The sequence below is a fragment of the Coregonus clupeaformis genome, unplaced genomic scaffold (assembly GCF_020615455.1).
Source record: "Coregonus clupeaformis isolate EN_2021a unplaced genomic scaffold, ASM2061545v1 scaf0469, whole genome shotgun sequence".
Lineage (NCBI taxonomy): Eukaryota > Metazoa > Chordata > Actinopteri > Salmoniformes > Salmonidae > Coregonus > Coregonus clupeaformis.
In genome coordinates this window covers 225,616-243,874 of record NW_025533924.1, presented here as the reverse complement: position 1 = coordinate 243,874, position 18,259 = coordinate 225,616, and the positions used below count along the sequence as shown (strand labels likewise).

General features: G+C 41.7%; 1 protein-coding gene across 1 annotated transcript in view; it reads right to left on the bottom strand.

Annotated features, from left to right (window-relative positions):
• LOC121556134 (methyltransferase-like protein 22) overlaps positions 1-2,193 on the bottom strand; it is a 53,779-nt gene extending 51,586 nt beyond the window's left edge. The window contains exon 1 of the mRNA XM_041870022.2: positions 1,783-2,193. The gene's annotated coding sequence lies outside the window, so the exon portion shown is untranslated. The remainder of the gene's footprint in view (positions 1-1,782) is intronic.
• Between the last annotated feature and the right edge of the window lie 16,066 nt (positions 2,194-18,259).

The following is an 18,259-nucleotide window of genomic DNA, read 5'->3' as shown; positions in this document are numbered from 1 at the left end:
TCTGTTAGACAGGTGAAATACAGCCCTGCTATCTGTTTGACAGGTGAAATACAGCCCCTACCTGCTATCTGTTTGACAGGTGAAATACAGCCCCTACCTGCTATCTGTTAGACAGGTGAAATACAGCCCTGCTATCTGTTAGACAGGTGAAATACAGCCCGTCCCTGCTATCTGTTAAACAGGTGAAATACAGCCCTGCTATCTGTTAGACAGGTGAAATACAGCCCGTCCCTGCTATCTGTTAAACAGGTGAAATACAGCCCCTGCTATCTGTTAGACAGGTGAAATACAGCCCGTCCCTGCTATCTGTTAGACAGGTGAAATACAGCCCCTCCACGCTATCTGTTAGACAGGTGAAATACAGTCCTGCTATCTGTTAGACAGGTGAAATACAGCCCTGCTATCTGTTAGACAGGTGAAATACAGTCCTGCTATCTGTTAGACAGGTGAAATACAGCCCTGCTATCTGTTAGACAGGTGACATACAGTCCTGCTATCTGTTAGACAGGTGAAATACAGCCCTGCTATCTGTTAGACAGGTGACATACAGTCCTGCTATCTGTTAGACAGGTGAAATACAGCCCTGCTATCTGTTAGACAGGTGAAATACAGCCCTGCTATCTGTTAGACAGGTGACATACAGCCGTGCTATCTGTTAGACAGGTGACATACAGCCGTGCTATCTGTTAGACAGGTGACATACAGTCCTGCTATCTGTTAGACAGGTGAAATACAGCCCTGCTATCTGTTAGACAGGTGAAATACAGCCCTGCTATCCATTAGACAGGTGAAATACAGCCCTGCTATCTGTTAGACAGGTGAAATACAGCCCTGCTATCTGTTTGACAGGTGAAATACAGCCCCTACCTGCTATCTGTTTGACAGGTGAAATACAGCCCCTACCTGCTATCTGTTAGACATGTGAAATACAGCCGTGCTATCTGTTAGACAGGTGAAATACAGCCCTGCTATCTGTTTGACAGGTGAAATACAGCCCCTACCTGCTATCTGTTTGACAGGTGAAATACAGCCCCTACCTGCTATCTGTTAGACAGGTGAAATACAGCCCTGCTATCTGTTAGACAGGTGAAATACAGCCCGTCCCTGCTATCTGTTAAACAGGTGAAATACAGCCCTGCTATCTGTTAGACAGGTGAAATACAGCCCGTCCCTGCTATCTGTTAAACAGGTGAAATACAGCCCTGCTATCTGTTAGACAGGTGAAATACAGCCCGTCCCTGTTATCTGTTAGACAGGTGAAATACAGCCCCTCCACGCTATCTGTTAGACAGGTGAAATACAGTCCTGCTATCTGTTAGACAGGTGAAATACAGCCCTGCTATCTGTTAGACAGGTGAAATACAGCCCTGCTATCTGTTAGACAGGTGAAATACAGCGCTGCTATCTGTTAGTCAGGTGAAATACAACCTGTCCCTGCCATCTGTTAGACAGATTAAATACAGTCCGTGCCGGAACTAAAAGACAAGGCCAACAGCTAAATTGATTGTCCAGCCTTCAGCCAGAGGCAATGTGCGGCTCAGCAAAGTGCCCTCTCCATCATAGTGAACTGTTGTGGCAGCAAGCTGCCTATAGCTGTAAAAGCTCAAATTGACGTCGCCATAGCTACCGACTAAGGAGAGTGTGTTAACGATCTTGTATTCACTATGTCAACAAGATACATAATAAATGGTTTGGAAACACAAACTTCTTAGTCGGTGTGGCTAAAATGTATGTTGTTATGCACTGCAGTTAGCTAGCAGCTAACTGTTAGCTGTCACTTACCTTTCCAGTGGTAGCTGGCTAGCTAGCTTGTTAGCCAGAAGCTGTCAATGAAAATGCTGCAAAGACGTGTGTCTGGTAAACATGTATTCATTTGGTTAGCCAAATAAACTAGTCTTCCCTACGGTGGGAACCTCTGACAAAAGTAACTGAATGGGTGGGAGGGAACCTGCTAGAAACAGCTACCCTGAGCTAGCTTGATGCTAGCTACTTTGATAATGAAGGACTGCAAAGTCCAGAGCAGACTAACTACGAAGCTAGTTAACGTGGGACATTTAATTGAAACACTTCCAACAAATGACATACAGTACAGTATAATAACATAAAGACGCATTCAAATCTGATCTTACAACGACGCACAGATTTGCAGCTTGTCTCAAATGTCAGCTTCCAAGCAGTACAGAAAGAACACTGGGGGTCCAGAATGCACACGGTACATCAATATTATTTCACCCACTAACAAAGGAAACAAAAGCCATCCAAAACGTTCCGCTTGCTACGCATCTAGAAATAATTCAATATGTAAACCGCAACACTGCTCCAAAGGCAGTAAAATGACATTTGGATTAGAATTAAAATTTAAACAGAGTTAGATTTTCACCTAGATTGTGATTAAATATCTACATGTGTGTTGTTGCCACTTTTCCTCACTCAAATAATTCAAACGCTAAAACTCGGATTAAATTAACATAATGTGTTCAACACAATTATTCCAGTAATAACATTTGGGGTTAAATAAACTGCCAATTTAAAACAGGCAATATCAGAGTCTGGCTTTGGTAATGTATTGGTGGACATCTCTAATATAAGTTAAATAATTAGATAGGTACCTGGGGGCTAAATCAGTAATAATTCTGTGGACAAGACCAAATTTGATTAATATTACCCTTTCCTCTACAGATAGCAGGCCAAGCTGATTAAAATGCTCGACCTCCAGATGAGTACGAGGGGGGAGTTTAAGTACAACTCACCAGCCTGTTTTGGTTGGTTTGTAGCTTATTCTTTAGATGTTTAGGGATGATGGTGAACCATGATGTGCAGGCTTAATCAAAGTGACACTGAACTAGCGCACCAGCCAGAGTCTTTAGGGTGTCTCTATCAAGCTATTTTGAGGTCCAAACTAGGAATTAAAACATTTTTGGTTTATCTTTGTTAAAACCTTCAGTGCCATAGTCTCACCAGTCAGGTACCTATCCAATTCCCACACAAGGTAGCTGCCGGAGGTGTTTGGTGTAACAGAGGTTTTTGGTATGACCACTGAGTTGTCCACTTTGACCCTCAAACCAGGGGTCCTTGCAAGATTTACTCTGGAACCAAATTAGATGGATTATGTTTTTCCAAGATGAAGAGAAAGTTTTTTATCTGAAAGCCATTTAGTGATATTGGATAACTCTGCACTAAGGATCTCTTCTAGTGAGGCTTTGTTCTTATGGGACACCAGTAGAGCAGAGTCATCCACATACAAAAACAATTTACGAGAGCAGGCTGATTTCTCTATTATTAATGAACAGTAGGAAGAGAAGTGGGCCAAGGCTGCTCCCCTGCGGGACCCCACGGCCAATCCCTTTCCATTAACATCCAACCATTTGGTCTCTACCTGTTAATTATGATTTAACCCAGTCAATGGCCCTGCTGTTAATACCAAGGGCTTTTAACTTGTAGAGCATGATACTATGGTCAACCATGTCAAATGCCTTCTGCAGATCCAGCATTACCATTCTACGGAAATGTCCCCGGTCAACTTCTTTCCTGATAAAGTAAGTTAAAGAGCGACTGAACACGCCGATTGGTACATGTGTTTTTCTGTTGCTCATTAGAAAAACGAGATTTCAGTCTTGGAGGTGTGTTTCCTAACCGATTCTGCGTTCGGTTAATGATGTTTGTCCCCCATGTCACTTCTTCAAAATCCCCAGAATGAATCTAAGAAAACTCTTTTTTTGCTGAGGATGTTTTAGTTGTGCAATTTTACATCTAACTAAGGTGTTTGGTGCCGTATTTCTCAAGTTAAAAAATGCGAGACGCGTTTTCTTATGTAAACAATGTCGGAGCTGCTGGTCAGGTCTGTCTCACTGTCTATGCTATTGTATGGAGAGCAATCACCGCAGCTGTGCACCCAATGTTAGTGGTTAAATGGACATCATCAAATCAAAACCCAACCTTCATTTACACGTTGTGACACACGGATGTTCCAAAGTCTGTTTTAGACAAGACTGACTTTTAAATGACCAAAATTATACTATTTAAATCTGTAGTCGATTTTGACACTAAAATGACATATTGATGCCACGTAGGCCATTTTCAAAGGGATGTGTTAATTTTTAAAGGCAGTCACGCTTTAAAACAATAAACGTGGCAGTGGAGTGGGACTTTCTAAAACCAGACTGGTAGTTTGTATAAAATATTATTCTTGCTAGTATATTACTCTGTTCATAAATTACTTTTTTTCAGCACTTTAGACAGCACACTCAAAATAGATAGAGGTCTGTAGTTGCCCTGGGCTGTTTTGCGGCCCTTCTTTTGGATAAGAATCACTCTAGCATGTTCCTTATCCATGGGAACTCTTGCCTGCTCAATAAAGATGATGACTGAAGCGGTGACACAGGGGGCAAGAAGTTCAGCACCATCTTTTAAAAACCTGGCAGGGATATTGTGAAGGCCTGTAGCTTTAGAGCAGTTTTAGTTCAGACAGTCTCTTGATAACTTCAGCCTGAGACACTGCTGTAAAGGAAAAGGCCTCAGCTTGTACACCCATCTTGGAGGAACATCCTAGGACCCTCCTCATACCCTCCAGTACACCCATCTTGGAGGAACATCCTAGGACCCTCCTCATACCCTCCAGTACACCCATCTTGGAGTAACATCCTAGGACCCTCCCCATACACTCCAGTACACCCATCTTGGAGTAACATTACATTTACATTTACATTTACGTCATTTAGCAGACGCTCTTATCCAGAGCGACTTACAAATTGGTGCATTCACCTTATAGCCAGTGGGATAACCACTTTACAATATGTTTTTATTTTTTTGGGGTGGGGTGGGGTAAGGGGGGGTAGAATGATTACTTTATCCTATCCCAGGTATTCCTTAAAGAGGTGGGGTTTCAAGTGTCTCCGGAAGGTGGTGAGTGACTCCGCTGTCCTGGCGTCGTGAGGGAGCTTGTTCCACCATTGGGGTGCCAGAGCAGCGAACAGTTTTGACTGGGCTGAGCGGGAACTGTGCTTCCGCAGAGGTAGGGGGGCCAGCAGGCAACATCCCATGACCCTCCCCATACACTCCAGTACACCCTTCTTGGAGGAACATCCTAGGACCCTCCCCATACCCTCCAGTACACCCATCTTGGAGTAACATCCCATGACCCTCCCCATACACTCCAGTACACCCTTCTTGGAGGAACATCCTAGGACCCTCCCCATACCCTCCAGTACACCCATCTTGGAGTAACATCCCATGACCCTCCCCATACACTCCAGTACACCCTTCTTGGAGGAACATCCTAGGACCCTCCCCATACCCTCCAGTACACCCATCTTGGAGTAACATCCCATGACCCTCCCCATACACTCCAGTACACCCTTCTTGGAGGAACATCCTAGGACCCTCCCCATACCCTCCAGTACACCCTTCTTGGAGTAACATCCTAGGACCTGACCCTCCCCATACACTCCTGTACACCCAGGTAGTTTCTCAACCAAATTTGAGGCAACTGTTGTGAAAAAGGTATCCTTGTCAAATGTGATTTCTACACTGACCTCAAGACCCAAGCTTTTGCAATTACTTTTCTGTTTATCACTATATCCCAACTGTTTTTGGGACTGACACAAATTCCTAGGATTATTCATTTTCTCACTAATTTTGTATTTAAAATATGAGTTTTAAGCATCTTTAATCTTCTGACTGGCTTTGTTCCTTAGGGTTCCGTATCTAGTAAAATTATCTTCAATCATCTGACTGGCTTTGTTCCTTAGGGTTCTGTGTCTAGTGAAAGCATCTTCAATCATCTGACTGACTTTGTTCCTTAGGGTTCTGTGTCTAGTGAAATAATCTTTAATCATCTGACTGGCTTTGTTCCTTAGGGTTCTGCGTCTAGTGAAAGCATCTTCAATCATTACATTTTAGTCATTTAGCAGACGCTCTTATCCAGAGCGACTTACAGTTAGTGCATACATTCTTTTTTACTTTTCATACTGGCCCCTCGTGGGAATCGAACCCACAACCCTGGCGTTGCAAACACCATGCTCTACCAACTGAGCTACATCCCTGCCGGCCATTCCCTCCCCTACCCTGGACAACACTGGGCCAATTGTGCGCCGCCCCATGGGTCTCCCAGTCGCGGCCAGCTTAGACTACTGCGCCACTTGGGAGGTGATCATCTGACTGGCTTTGTTCCTTAGGGTTCTGTGTCTAGTGAAAGCATCTTTAATCATCTGACTGGCTTTGTTCCTTAGGGTTCTGTGTCTAGTGAAATCATCTTCAATCATCTGACTGGCTTTGTTCCTTAGGGTTCTGTGTCTAGTGAAAGCATCTTTAATCATCTGACTGGCTTTGCTCCTTAGGGTTCTGTGTCTACTAAAAGCAGCTTCCTCTTCGGTTCTGTTATATTCTAGAAATGCAGTATTCCTTGATTTAATGGCCTCAATTATTTCCTGATTCATCCCAGGTTCAGGTCTTTGTTTCCATGGAGCCACTATATACACAATGCTTAAGAAACAGTTGTTGAAACAGTCTCATGCTTTATCCATTGTTACCTTCCCCAGTTTCTGTGTTGTAGGTTGTGTATCTTCATGTATGTATTTCAGGAAATGGGTTCCTGAAATTCCCCACCAACAAGCAGCTGATTGGTCAATAAAACATTGATGATTGGAGAGCTGACACCGGGCCCTCGTCAGGACGCAGCTGTCTCCAATTTAACAACTCCTCCTGAAGCTATATAAGCCCCAGTTGCTCAGAAAAGGCAGGAAAAAAGGGGAACTAATTGCTGAGAGTTACAGCATGTTGGTTATATGCTAAGAGTTGGTATGTACTGTGTTGTTGTTGCTCTGAGAACCAATTATAATGTTTTGTGTTAGTTTGTGGCTCAGAGTTTTCTATAATGTCCTGAGTTAGTTTTTTCTCAGGTTTTTGTTGTGAACCAGTTTATGCTATTTTTGTTTCATTTGTTCCCAAGGGGGGAAGGGGAAGGCACCTAGGGAGTGCTTAGGCAAGAGGCCCGCGGGCATACATTACCCGTAGAAGTTGACTGTCTATGCACACTAGGAAAGACCTGGGCGGACCATCCCTTGTATTTTGGTTAGTGCACCAGGTGGTGCTAGTTCAGTAAGTAGTGGGTAGGCAGGTAAGGTAGGAGAGGGGGCTTTGATATTTACTTTCTTTGCTTTGGTTCAGTCCAGCCCCTTTTCCCCAAACTTACCGTGCGAAGGAATAAATTCCCTGTTAACGGTATTCTCTGCCTTTTGTCATCCTTACTCACACCTACAGTCCCATACCTCTTTCACACCACGGAGAGTTGAGTTGTAGCAGGGTGTTGCGTTCCCTCTTCCGAGAGGCGTGCGTAACATCCATATCTAGACATGTACAGGGCCTTCAGAAAGTAATCATACCCTTGACTTATTCCACATTTTGTTGTGTTACAGCCTGAATTCAAAATTGATTTAAAAAAAAAAATCCCCTCACCCATCTAAACACAATACCCCATAATGATGAAGTGAAACATGATTTTAGACATATTTGCAAATTTATTGAAATACAGAAGTATCTAATTTACATAAGTATTCACAACCCTGAGTCAATATATGTTAGAATCACCTTTGGCAGTGATTACAGCTGTTAGTCTTTATGGGTAAGTCTCTAAGCGCTTTCCACACCTGGATTGTAAAATATTTGCACAAAATTCTTTTTTTAATTCTTCAAGCTCTGTCAAGTTGGTTGTTGATCATTGCTAGACAGCCATTTTCAACTCTTGCCATAGATTTTCAAGCCGATATACAGTGGGGAGAACAAGTATTTGATACACTGCCGATTTTGAAGGTTTTCCTCCTTACAAAGCATGTAGAGGTCTGTAATTTTTATCATAGGTACACTTCAACTGTGAGAGACTGAATCTAAAACAAAAATCCAGAAAATCACATTGTATGATTTTTAAGTAATTCATTTACATTTTATTGCATGACATAAGTATTTGATACATCAGAAAAGCAGAACTTAATATTTGGTACAGAAACCTTTGTTTGCAATTACAGAGATCATACATTTCCTGTAGGTCTTGACCAGGTTTGCACACACTGCAGCAGGGATTTTGGCCCACTCCTCCATACAGACCTTCTCCAGATCCTTCAGGTTTCAGGGCTGTCGCTGGGCAATACAGACTTTCAGCTCCCTCCAAAGATGTTCTATTGGGTTCAGGTCTGGAGACTGGCTAGGCCACTCCAGGACCTTGAGATGCTTCTTACGGAGCCACTCCTTAGTTGCCCTGGCTGTGTGTTTCGGGTCGTTGTCATGCTGGAAGACCCAGCCACGACTCCATCTTCAATGCTCTTACTGAGGGAAGGAGGTTGTTGGCCAAGATCTCGCTATACATGGCCCCATCCATCCTCCCCCTCAATACGGTGCAGTCGTCCTGTCCCCTTTGCAGAAAAGCATCCCCAAAGAATGATGATTCCACCTCCATGCTTCACGGTTGGGATGGTGTTCTTGGGGTTGTACTCATCCTTCTTCTTCCTCCAAACACGGCGAGTGGAGTTTAGACCAAAAGCTCTATTTTTGTCTCATCAGACCACATGACCTTCTCCCATTCCTCCTCTGGATCATCCAGATGGTCATTGGCAAACTTCAGACGGGCCTGGACATGCGCTGGCTTGAGCAGGGGGGACCTTGCGTGCGCTGCAGGATTTTAATCCATGACGGCGTAGTGTGTTACTAATGGTTTTCTTTGAGACTGTGGTCCCAGCTCTCTTCAGGTCATTGACCAGGTCCTGCCGTGTAGTTCTGGGCTGATCCCTCACCTTCCTCATGATCATTGATGCCCCACGAGGTGAGATCTTGCATGGAGCCTCAGACTGAGGGTGATTGACCGTCATCTTGAACTTCTTCCATTTTCTAATAATTACGCCAACAGTTGTTGCCTTCTCACCAAGCTGCTTGCCTATTGTCCTGTAGCCCATCCCAGCCTTGTGCAGGTCTACAATTGTATCCCTGATGTCCTTACACAGCTCTCTGGTCTTGGCCATTGTGGAGAGGTTGGAGTCTGTTTGATTGAGTGTGTGGACAGGTATCTTTTATACAGGTAACTTGTTCAAACAGGTGCAGTTAATACAGGTAATGAGTGGAGAGCAGGAGGGCTTCTTAAAGAAAAACGAACAGGTCTGTGAGAGCCGGAATTCTTACTGGTTGGTAGGTGATCAAATACTTATGTCATGCAATAAAATGCAAATTAATTACTTAAAAATCATACAATGTGATTTTCTAGATTTTTGTTTTAGATTCCGTCTCTCACAGTTGAAGTGTACCTATGATAAAAATGACAGACCTCTACATGCTTTGTAAGTAGGAAAACCTGCAAAATCGGCAGTGTATCAAATACTTGTTCTCCCCACTGTATGTCAACTGTAAGTAGGCCACTCAGGAACCTTCAATATCGTCTTGGTAAGCAACTCCAGTGTATATTTGGCCTTGTGTTTTAGGTTATTGTCCTGGTGAAAGGTGAATTTCTCTCCCAGTGTATGTTGGAAAGCAGACAACCAGGTTTTCCTCTAGGATTTTGCCTGTGCTTAGCTCCATTCCATTTATTTTCATCGTAAAAAACTCCCTAATCTTTGCAGATGACAAGCATACCCATAACATGATTCAGCCACCACCATACTTGAAAATATGAAGACCGGTACTCAGGGAAGTGTTGTATTGTATTTTACCCAAACATAACGCTTCGTATTCAGGACATAAAGTTAATTTCTTTGCCACATTCTTTACAGTTTCACTTTGGTGCCTTATCGCAAACAGGATGGATGTTTTGGAAAAATGTTATTCTGTACAGGCTTCCTTCTTTTCACTCTGTGATTTACAGTGCATTCGGAAAGGATTCAGACACCTTGACTTTTTCGACATTTTGTTACGTTAAAGCCTTATTCTAAAATTGATTTTCCTTATCAATCTACACACAATACCCCATAATGACAAAGCAAAAACAGGTTTTTCGAAATGTTAGCAAATTTATCAAATAAAGAAAATGGAAATATTCAGACCCTTTACTTAGTACTTTGTTGAAGCACCTTTGGCAGCGATTACAGACTTGAGTCTTCTGGCACACCTGTATTTGGGGAGTTTCTCCCATTCTTCTCTGCAGATCCTCTCAAGCTCTGTCAGGTTGGATGGGGAGCGTCGCTGCAAAGCTATTTTCAGGTCTCTCCAGAGATGTTAGATTGGGTTCAAGTCTGGGCTCTGGCTGGGCCACTCAAGGACATTCAGAGACTTTTCCCAAAGCCACTCCTGCATTGTCTTGGCTGTGTACTTAGGGTTGTTGTCCTGTTGGAAGATGAACCTTTGGAGCAGGTTTTCATCAACGATCTCTCTATACTTTGCTCCGTTCATCTTCCCCTCAATCCTGACTAGTTTCCCAGTCCCTGCCACTGAAAACATCCCCACAGCATGATGCTGCCACCACCATGCTTCACCGTAGGGCTGGTGCCAGGTTTCCTCCAGATGTGACGCTTGGCATTCAGGCCAAAGAGTTCAATCTTGGTTTCATCAGACCAGATAATATTTTTTCTCATGGTCTGAGAGTCCTTAAGGTTGGCAAACTCCAAGCGGGCTGTCATGTGCCTTTTACTGAGGAGTGGCTTCCGTCTGGCCACTCTACCATAAAGGCCTGATTGGTGGAGTGCTGCAGAGATGGTTGTCCTTCTGGAAGGTTCTCCCATCTCCACAGAGGAACTCTGGAGCTCTGTCAGAGTGACCATCGGGTTCTTGGTCACCTCCCTGACCAAGACCCTTCTCCCCGGATTGCTCAGTTTGGCCGGGCGGCCAGCTCTAGGAAGAGTCTTGGTGGTTCCAAACTTCTTCCATTTAAGAATGATGGAGGCCACTGTGTTCTTGGGGACCTTCAATGCTACAGACATTTTTTGGAACCCTTCCCCAGATCAGTGCCTCGACACAATCCTGTCTCTGAGCTCTACGGACAATTCCTTCAACCTTATGGCTTGGTTTTTACTCTGACATGCACTGTCAACTGTGGGACCTTATATAGACACGCTTGTGCCTTTCCAAATCATGTCCAATCAATTGAATTTACCACAGGTGGACTCCAATCAAGTTGTAGAAACATCTCAAGGATGATCAGTGGAAACAGGATGTACGGTGGCTTGCGAAAGTATTCACCCACCTTGACATTTTTCCTGTTTTGTTGCCTTGCAACCTGGAATTAAAATTGATTTTTGGGGGGTTTGTACCATTTGATTTACACAACATGCCTACCACTTTGAATATATATTTTATCGTGAAACAAACAAGAAATAAGACAAAAAAACAGAACACTTGAGCGTGCATAACTATTCACCCCCCCTCAAAGTCAATACTTTGTAGAGCCACCTTTTGCAGCAATTACAGCTGCAAGTCTCTAAGGGTATGTCTCTATAAGCTTGGCACATCTAGCCACTGGGATTTTTGCCCATTCTTCAAGGCAAATCTGCTCCAGCTTCTTCAAGTTGGATGGGTTCCGCTGGTGTTCAGCAATCTTTAAGTCATACCACAGATTCTCAATTGGATTGAGGTCTGGGCTTTGACTAGGCCATTCCAAGACATTTAAATGTTTCCCCTTAAACCACTCGAGTGTTGCTTTAGCAGTGTGCTTAGGGTCATTGTCCTGCTGGAAGGTGAACCTCCGTCCCAGTCTCAAATCTCTGGAAGACTGAAACAGGTTTCCCTCAAGAATTTCCCTGTATTTAGCGCCATCCATTCTTCCTTCAATTCTGACCAGTTTCCCAGTCCCTGCCGATGAAAACATCCCCACAGCATGATGCTGCCACCACCATGCAGGATGGTGTTCTCGGGGGTGATGAGAGGTGTTGGGTTTGCGCCAGACATAGCGTTTTCCTTTGGCAAAAAGCTCAATTTTAGTCTCATCTGACCAGAGTACCTTCTTCCATATGTTTGGGGAGTCTCCCACATGCCTTTTGGCGAACACCAAACGTGTTTTCTTATTTTTTTCTTTAAGCAATGGCTTTTTTCTGGCCACTCTTCTGTAAAGCCCAGCTCTGTGGAGTGTACTGCTTAAAGTGGTCCTATGGACAGACACTCCAATCTCTGCTGTGGAGCTTTGCAGCTCCTTCAGGGTTATCTTTGGTCTCTTTGTTGCCTCTCTGATTAATGCCTTCCTTGCCTGGTCCGTGAGTTTTGGTGGGTGGCCCTCTCTTGGCAGGTTTGTTGTGGTGCCATATTCTTTCAATTTTTGAATAATGGAGTTAATGGTGCTCTGTGGGATGTTCAAAAGTTTCTGATATTTTTTTATAACCCAACCCTCATCTGTACTTCTCCACAACTTTGTCCTTGACCTGTTTGGAGAGCTCCTTGGTCTTCATGGTGCCGCTTGCTTGGTGGTGCCCCTTGCTTAGTGGTGTTGCAGACACTGGGGGCTTTCAGAACAGGTGTATATATACTGAGATCATGTGACAGATCATGTGACACTTAGATTGCACACAGGTGGACTTTATTTAACTAATTATGTGACTTCTGAAGGTAATTGGTTGAACCATATCTTATTTAGGGGCTTCATAGCAAAGGGGGTGAATACATATGCACGCACCACTTTTCCATTATTTATTTTTTTGAATGTTTTGAAACAAGTTATTTTTTTCATTGCACTTCACCAATTTGGACTATTTTGTGTATGTCCATTACATGACATCCAAATAAAAATCTAATTAAATTACAGGTCGTAATAGGAAAAATGCCAAGGGGGATGAATATTTTTAGCAAGGCACTCTACCTGATCTCAAGTTTGAGTCTTATAGCAAAGGGTCTGAATACTTATATAAATAAGGTATTTTATTTTTTTATTTTTAAAACATTTGCAAACATTTCTAAAAACCTGTTTTTGCTTTGTCATTATGGGGTGTTGTGTGTAGAGTGATAAGTAAAACAAATAATTTAATCAGTTTTAGAATAAGGCTGTAACGTAACAAAATGTGGAAAAGGTCAAGGGAACTGAATACTTTCTGAATGGAGTAACTACAATGTTGTTGAGTATCTAAAATGTTGTTGATCCATCCTTAGTTTTCTCCTATCAAAGCCATTAAACTCTGTAACTGTTTTAAAGTCACCATTGGCCTCATGGTGACATCCCTGAGCGGTTTCCTTCCTCTCCGAAAACTGAGTTAGGAAGGACGCCTGTATCTTTGTAGTGACTGGGTGTATTGATACACCATCCAAAGTGTAATTATTAACTTTACCATGCTCAAAGGGATATCAATGTTAGCTTTTTATATGTTTACCCATCTACCAATAGTTGCCCTTCTTTGCGAGGCATTGGAAAACCTCCCTGTTCTTTGTGGTTGAATCCGGTGTTTGAAATTCACTACTCGACTGAGGGACCTTACAGATAATTGTATGTGTGGGGTACAGAGATGAGGTAGTCATTAAAAAATCATGTTAAAAACTATTATTGCACACAGAGTGAGTCCATTCAACTTATTATGTGACTTGTTAAGCACATTTTTACTCCTGAACTTATTTTATCTTGCCATAACATAGGAGTTGAATACTTATTGACTCAAGACATTTCAGCTTTTCATTTTTAATTAATTTGTAAGAATGTCTAAAAACAGAATTCCACTTTGACATTATGGGGTATTGTGTGTAGGCCAGTGACACAAAATCTCAATCTATCAATCAAATTGATTTATAAAGCCCTTTTTACATCAGCAGATGTCACAAAGTGCTATACAGAAACCCAGCCTAAAACCCCAAACCGCAAGCAATGCAGATGTAGAAGCACGGTGGCTAGGAAAAACTCCCTAGAAAGGCAGGAACCTAGGAAGAAACCTAGAGAGGACCCAGGCTCTGAGGGGTGGCCAGTTCTCTTCTGGCTGTGCCGGGCGGAGGTTATAAGAGTACATGGCCACCCCTCAGAGCCTGGTTCCTCAATTTAATCCATTTTGCATTCAGGCTGTAACATAGTAAAATGTGGGGAAAGTCAAGGGGTGTGAATACTTTCTGAAACACTGTATGTACCGGGTCCCAGTTAACTTTCCTCAAGTGATCAATAAATGCATATGTGCTATAATGTTTCAGAGATCTAAAAGTCAATGTGTTGTGACAGTTAAAGAGCAATATTTCTTCTTTTTTTTTTTACCTTTCTTGTGCAGTAAATCATTGAATGGTCACTAATCCCATAGGGAATGACACCACTTTCAGAAATCCTAGATTTATCAGACACCAAGATGAAATCTGTGATGGTTGGAGTTATATACTCTAGTGGGCTCTTTATTTAGTGGCATCTTCAACTGGTGACGTTAGACTACCAGTTTGTTAGCCAGCTGCATGACTGGACCATAGATATAGAATCACCTTTATTCACCAAGTACATTTACACATGCTCAGAATGTTACTTGGTGATATGGTGCTGCTAGAGAGATAACATTTAGAGACAGAATACAGACAGCGGAGTTTAAACAAAGTTGACATAAATGATATACAACTACAGTGAGGGAAAAAAGTATTTGATCCCCTGCTGATTTTGTACATTTGCCCACTGACAAAGAAATGATCAGTCTATAATTTTAATGGTAGGTTTATTTGAACAGTGAGAGACAGAATAACAACAACAAAATCCAGAAAAACGCATGTCAAAAATGTTATAAATTGATTTGCATTTTAATGAGGGAAATAAGTATTTGACCCCTCTGCAAAACATGACTTAGTACTTGGTGGCAAAAGCCTTGTTGGCAATCACAGAGGTCAGACGTTTCTTGTAGTTGGCCACCAGGTTTGCACACATCTCAGGAGGGATTTTGTCCCACTCCTCTTTGCAGATCTTCTCCAAGTCATTAAGGTTTCGAGGCTGACATTTGGCAACTCAAACCTTCAGCTCCCTCCACAGATTTTCTATGGGATTAAGGTCTGGAGACAGGCTAGGCCACTCCAGGACCTTAATGTGCTTCTTCTTGAGCCACTCCTTTGTTGCCTTGGCCGTGTGTTTTGGGTCATTGTCATGCTGGAATACCCATCCACGACCCATTTTCAATGCCCTGGTAGAGGGAAGGAGGTTCTCACCCAAGATTTGAAGGTACATGGCCCTGTCCATCATCCCTTTGATGCAGTGAAGTTGTCCTGTCCCCTTAGCAGAAAAACACCCCCAAAGCATAATGTTTCCACCTCCATGTTTGACGGTGGGGATGGTGTTCTTGCGGTCATAGGCAGCATTCCTCCTCCTCCAAACATGGCGAGTTGAGTTGATGCCAAAGAGCTCCATTTTGGTCTCATCTGACCACAACACTTTCACCCAGTTCTCCTCTGAATCATTCAGATGTTCATTGGCAAACTTCAGACGGCCCTGTATATGTGCTTTCTTGAGCAGGGGGACCTTGCGGGCGCTGCAGGATTTCAGTCCTTCACGGTCCTTCATGTGTTACCAATTGTGTTCTTGGTGACTATGGTCCCAGCTGCCTTGGGATCATTGACAAGATCCTCCCGTGTAGTTCTGGGCTGATTCCTCACCGTTCTCATGATCATTGCAACTCCACGAGGTGAGATCTTGCATGGAGCCCCAGGCCGAGGGAGATTGACAGTTCCTTTGTGTTTCTTCCATTTGCGAATAATCGCACCAACTGTTGTCACCTTCTCACCAAGCTGATTGGCGATGGTCTTGTAGCCCATTCCAGCCTTGTGTAGGTCTACAATCTTGTCCCTGACATCCTTGGAGAGCTCTTTGGTCTTGGCCATGGTGGAGAGTTTGGAATCTGATTGATTGATTGCTTCTGTGGACAGGTGTCTTTTATACAGGTAACAAGCTGAGATTAGGAGCACTCCCTTTAAGAGTGTGCTCCTAATCTCAGCTCATTTCCTGTATAAAAGACACCTGGGAGCCAGAAATCTTTCTGATTGAGAGGGGGTCAAATACTTATTTCCCTCATTAAAATGCAAATCATTTTATAACATTTTTGACATGCGTTTTTCTGGATTACTTTGTTGTTATTCTGTCTCTCACTGTTCAAATAAACCTACCATAAAAATTATAGACTGATAATTTCTTTGTCAGTGGGCAAACGTACAAAATCAGCGGGGGATCAAATACTTTTTTCCCTCACTGTAGATAGAGTGAGCATAGAGTTGTAAGAGAATGAGCAGTGATATACAGATATATAGTGATATACAGATATACAGATATTAATATATATAGAGATATACAGATATACATATATATAGTGATATACAGATATACAGATATAGTGATATACAGAGATGTACAGATACACAAACATATAGTGATATACGGTGATATACAGTGATATACGGTGATATACAGTGATATACAGATATACAGTGATATACAGAGATACAGTGATATACAGATATACAGATATGAAGATATATAGTTATATACATATATACAGATATATAGTGATATACAGATATAGTGATATACAGATATACAGTGATATACATATATACAGTGATATACAGATATATAGTGATATACATATATACAGCGATATACAGATATACAGATATATAGTGATATACATATATAAAGTGATATACAGATATACAGATATTTAGTGATATGCATATATACAGTGATATGCAGATATATAGTGATATACAGATAGATGGTGATATACAGATATACAGATATATAGTGATATAAAGATATACAGTTATATACAGATATATAGTGATATACATATATACAGTGATATACAGTGATATACAAATATACAGTGATATACAGATATACAGTGATATACAGATATACAGTGATATACAGATATACAGTGATATAGATATACAGTGATGTACAAATATACAGTGATATACGATATACAGTGATGTACAGATATACAGTGATGTACAAATATACAGTGATATACAGTGATAGACAGATATACAGTGGGTATACAGATATACAGTGACATAAATATATACAGTGATGTTCAAATATACAGTGATATACAGATAAACAGTGGAGATACAGATATACAGTGATGTACAGATATATAGTAATTTACAGATACACAGTGATATACAGATGTACAGTGATATACAGATATACAGTGGGTATACAGATATACAGTGATATACAGATATACAGTGGGTATACAGATATACAGTGATATACAGATATACAGTGATATACAGATATACATATATACAGTGATATACAAATATACAGTGATATACAGATATACAGTGATGTACAAATATGCAGTGATTTACAAATATACATTGATATACAGATATACAGTGGGTATACAGATATATAGTAATATACAGATATACCGTGATATACAGATATACAGTGGGTGTACAGATATAAAGTGATATACAGATATACAGTGATATACAGATATACAGTGGGTATACAGATATATAGTAATATACAGATATACAGTGATATACAGATATACAGTGATATACAGATATACAGTGGGTATACAGGTATACAGTGATATACAGATATACAGTGGGTATACAGATATACAGTGGGTATACAGATATACAGTTATATACAGATATACAGTGGGTATACAGATATACAGTGATTTACATATATATAGTGATATACAGATATGCAGTGATATACAGATATACAGATATACAGTAGGTATACAGATATACAGTGTGTTATGAAGAGTTTCTAGGGTATCAAGTACTTAAGAATGTAATGATATACTTAGACACTTTTGATGGGGAGTTTATCTAAGATATTTAATATGGTACCATGGTTGGTTATAACAGAAGAAGGACATGGCCCTGCCTCTGCCATCTTGCAACTCCAGAACAAAGAGCCACTCTCCCTTACATACCCTCTGTTTACAAGTTTCTTCACGAACATCTGCTAACCCTCAATGGGCATTCCCTTCTTTGATGTTATTACTCTTTACCCCCAAGTCATATATCCTGTCCATCAATCATACTAAGATCAACATCAGTAATCTCCTTTGACATAAGGAATGCAGACTCTGTGGCACCAATCCACTTATATACCAACTCTCCCCTGGGTCACACAACACTATGACATGACCTCATTACACAGTGGGTATACAGTTTATGTACAAATGTACAGTATCAGTATATCTAAATGCTCTGGAGTCATGCAGGATCACGATGGAGGGTAGGTGGAAGCCTCCTGTAGGTTTTAACTCCAACCCTGTTCCTAGAAAGATACCCTCCTGTAGGTTTTAACTCCAACCCTGTTCCTAGACAGATACCCTCCTGTAGGTTTTAACTCCAACCCGGTTCCTGGAAAGATACCCTCCTGTAGGTTTGAATT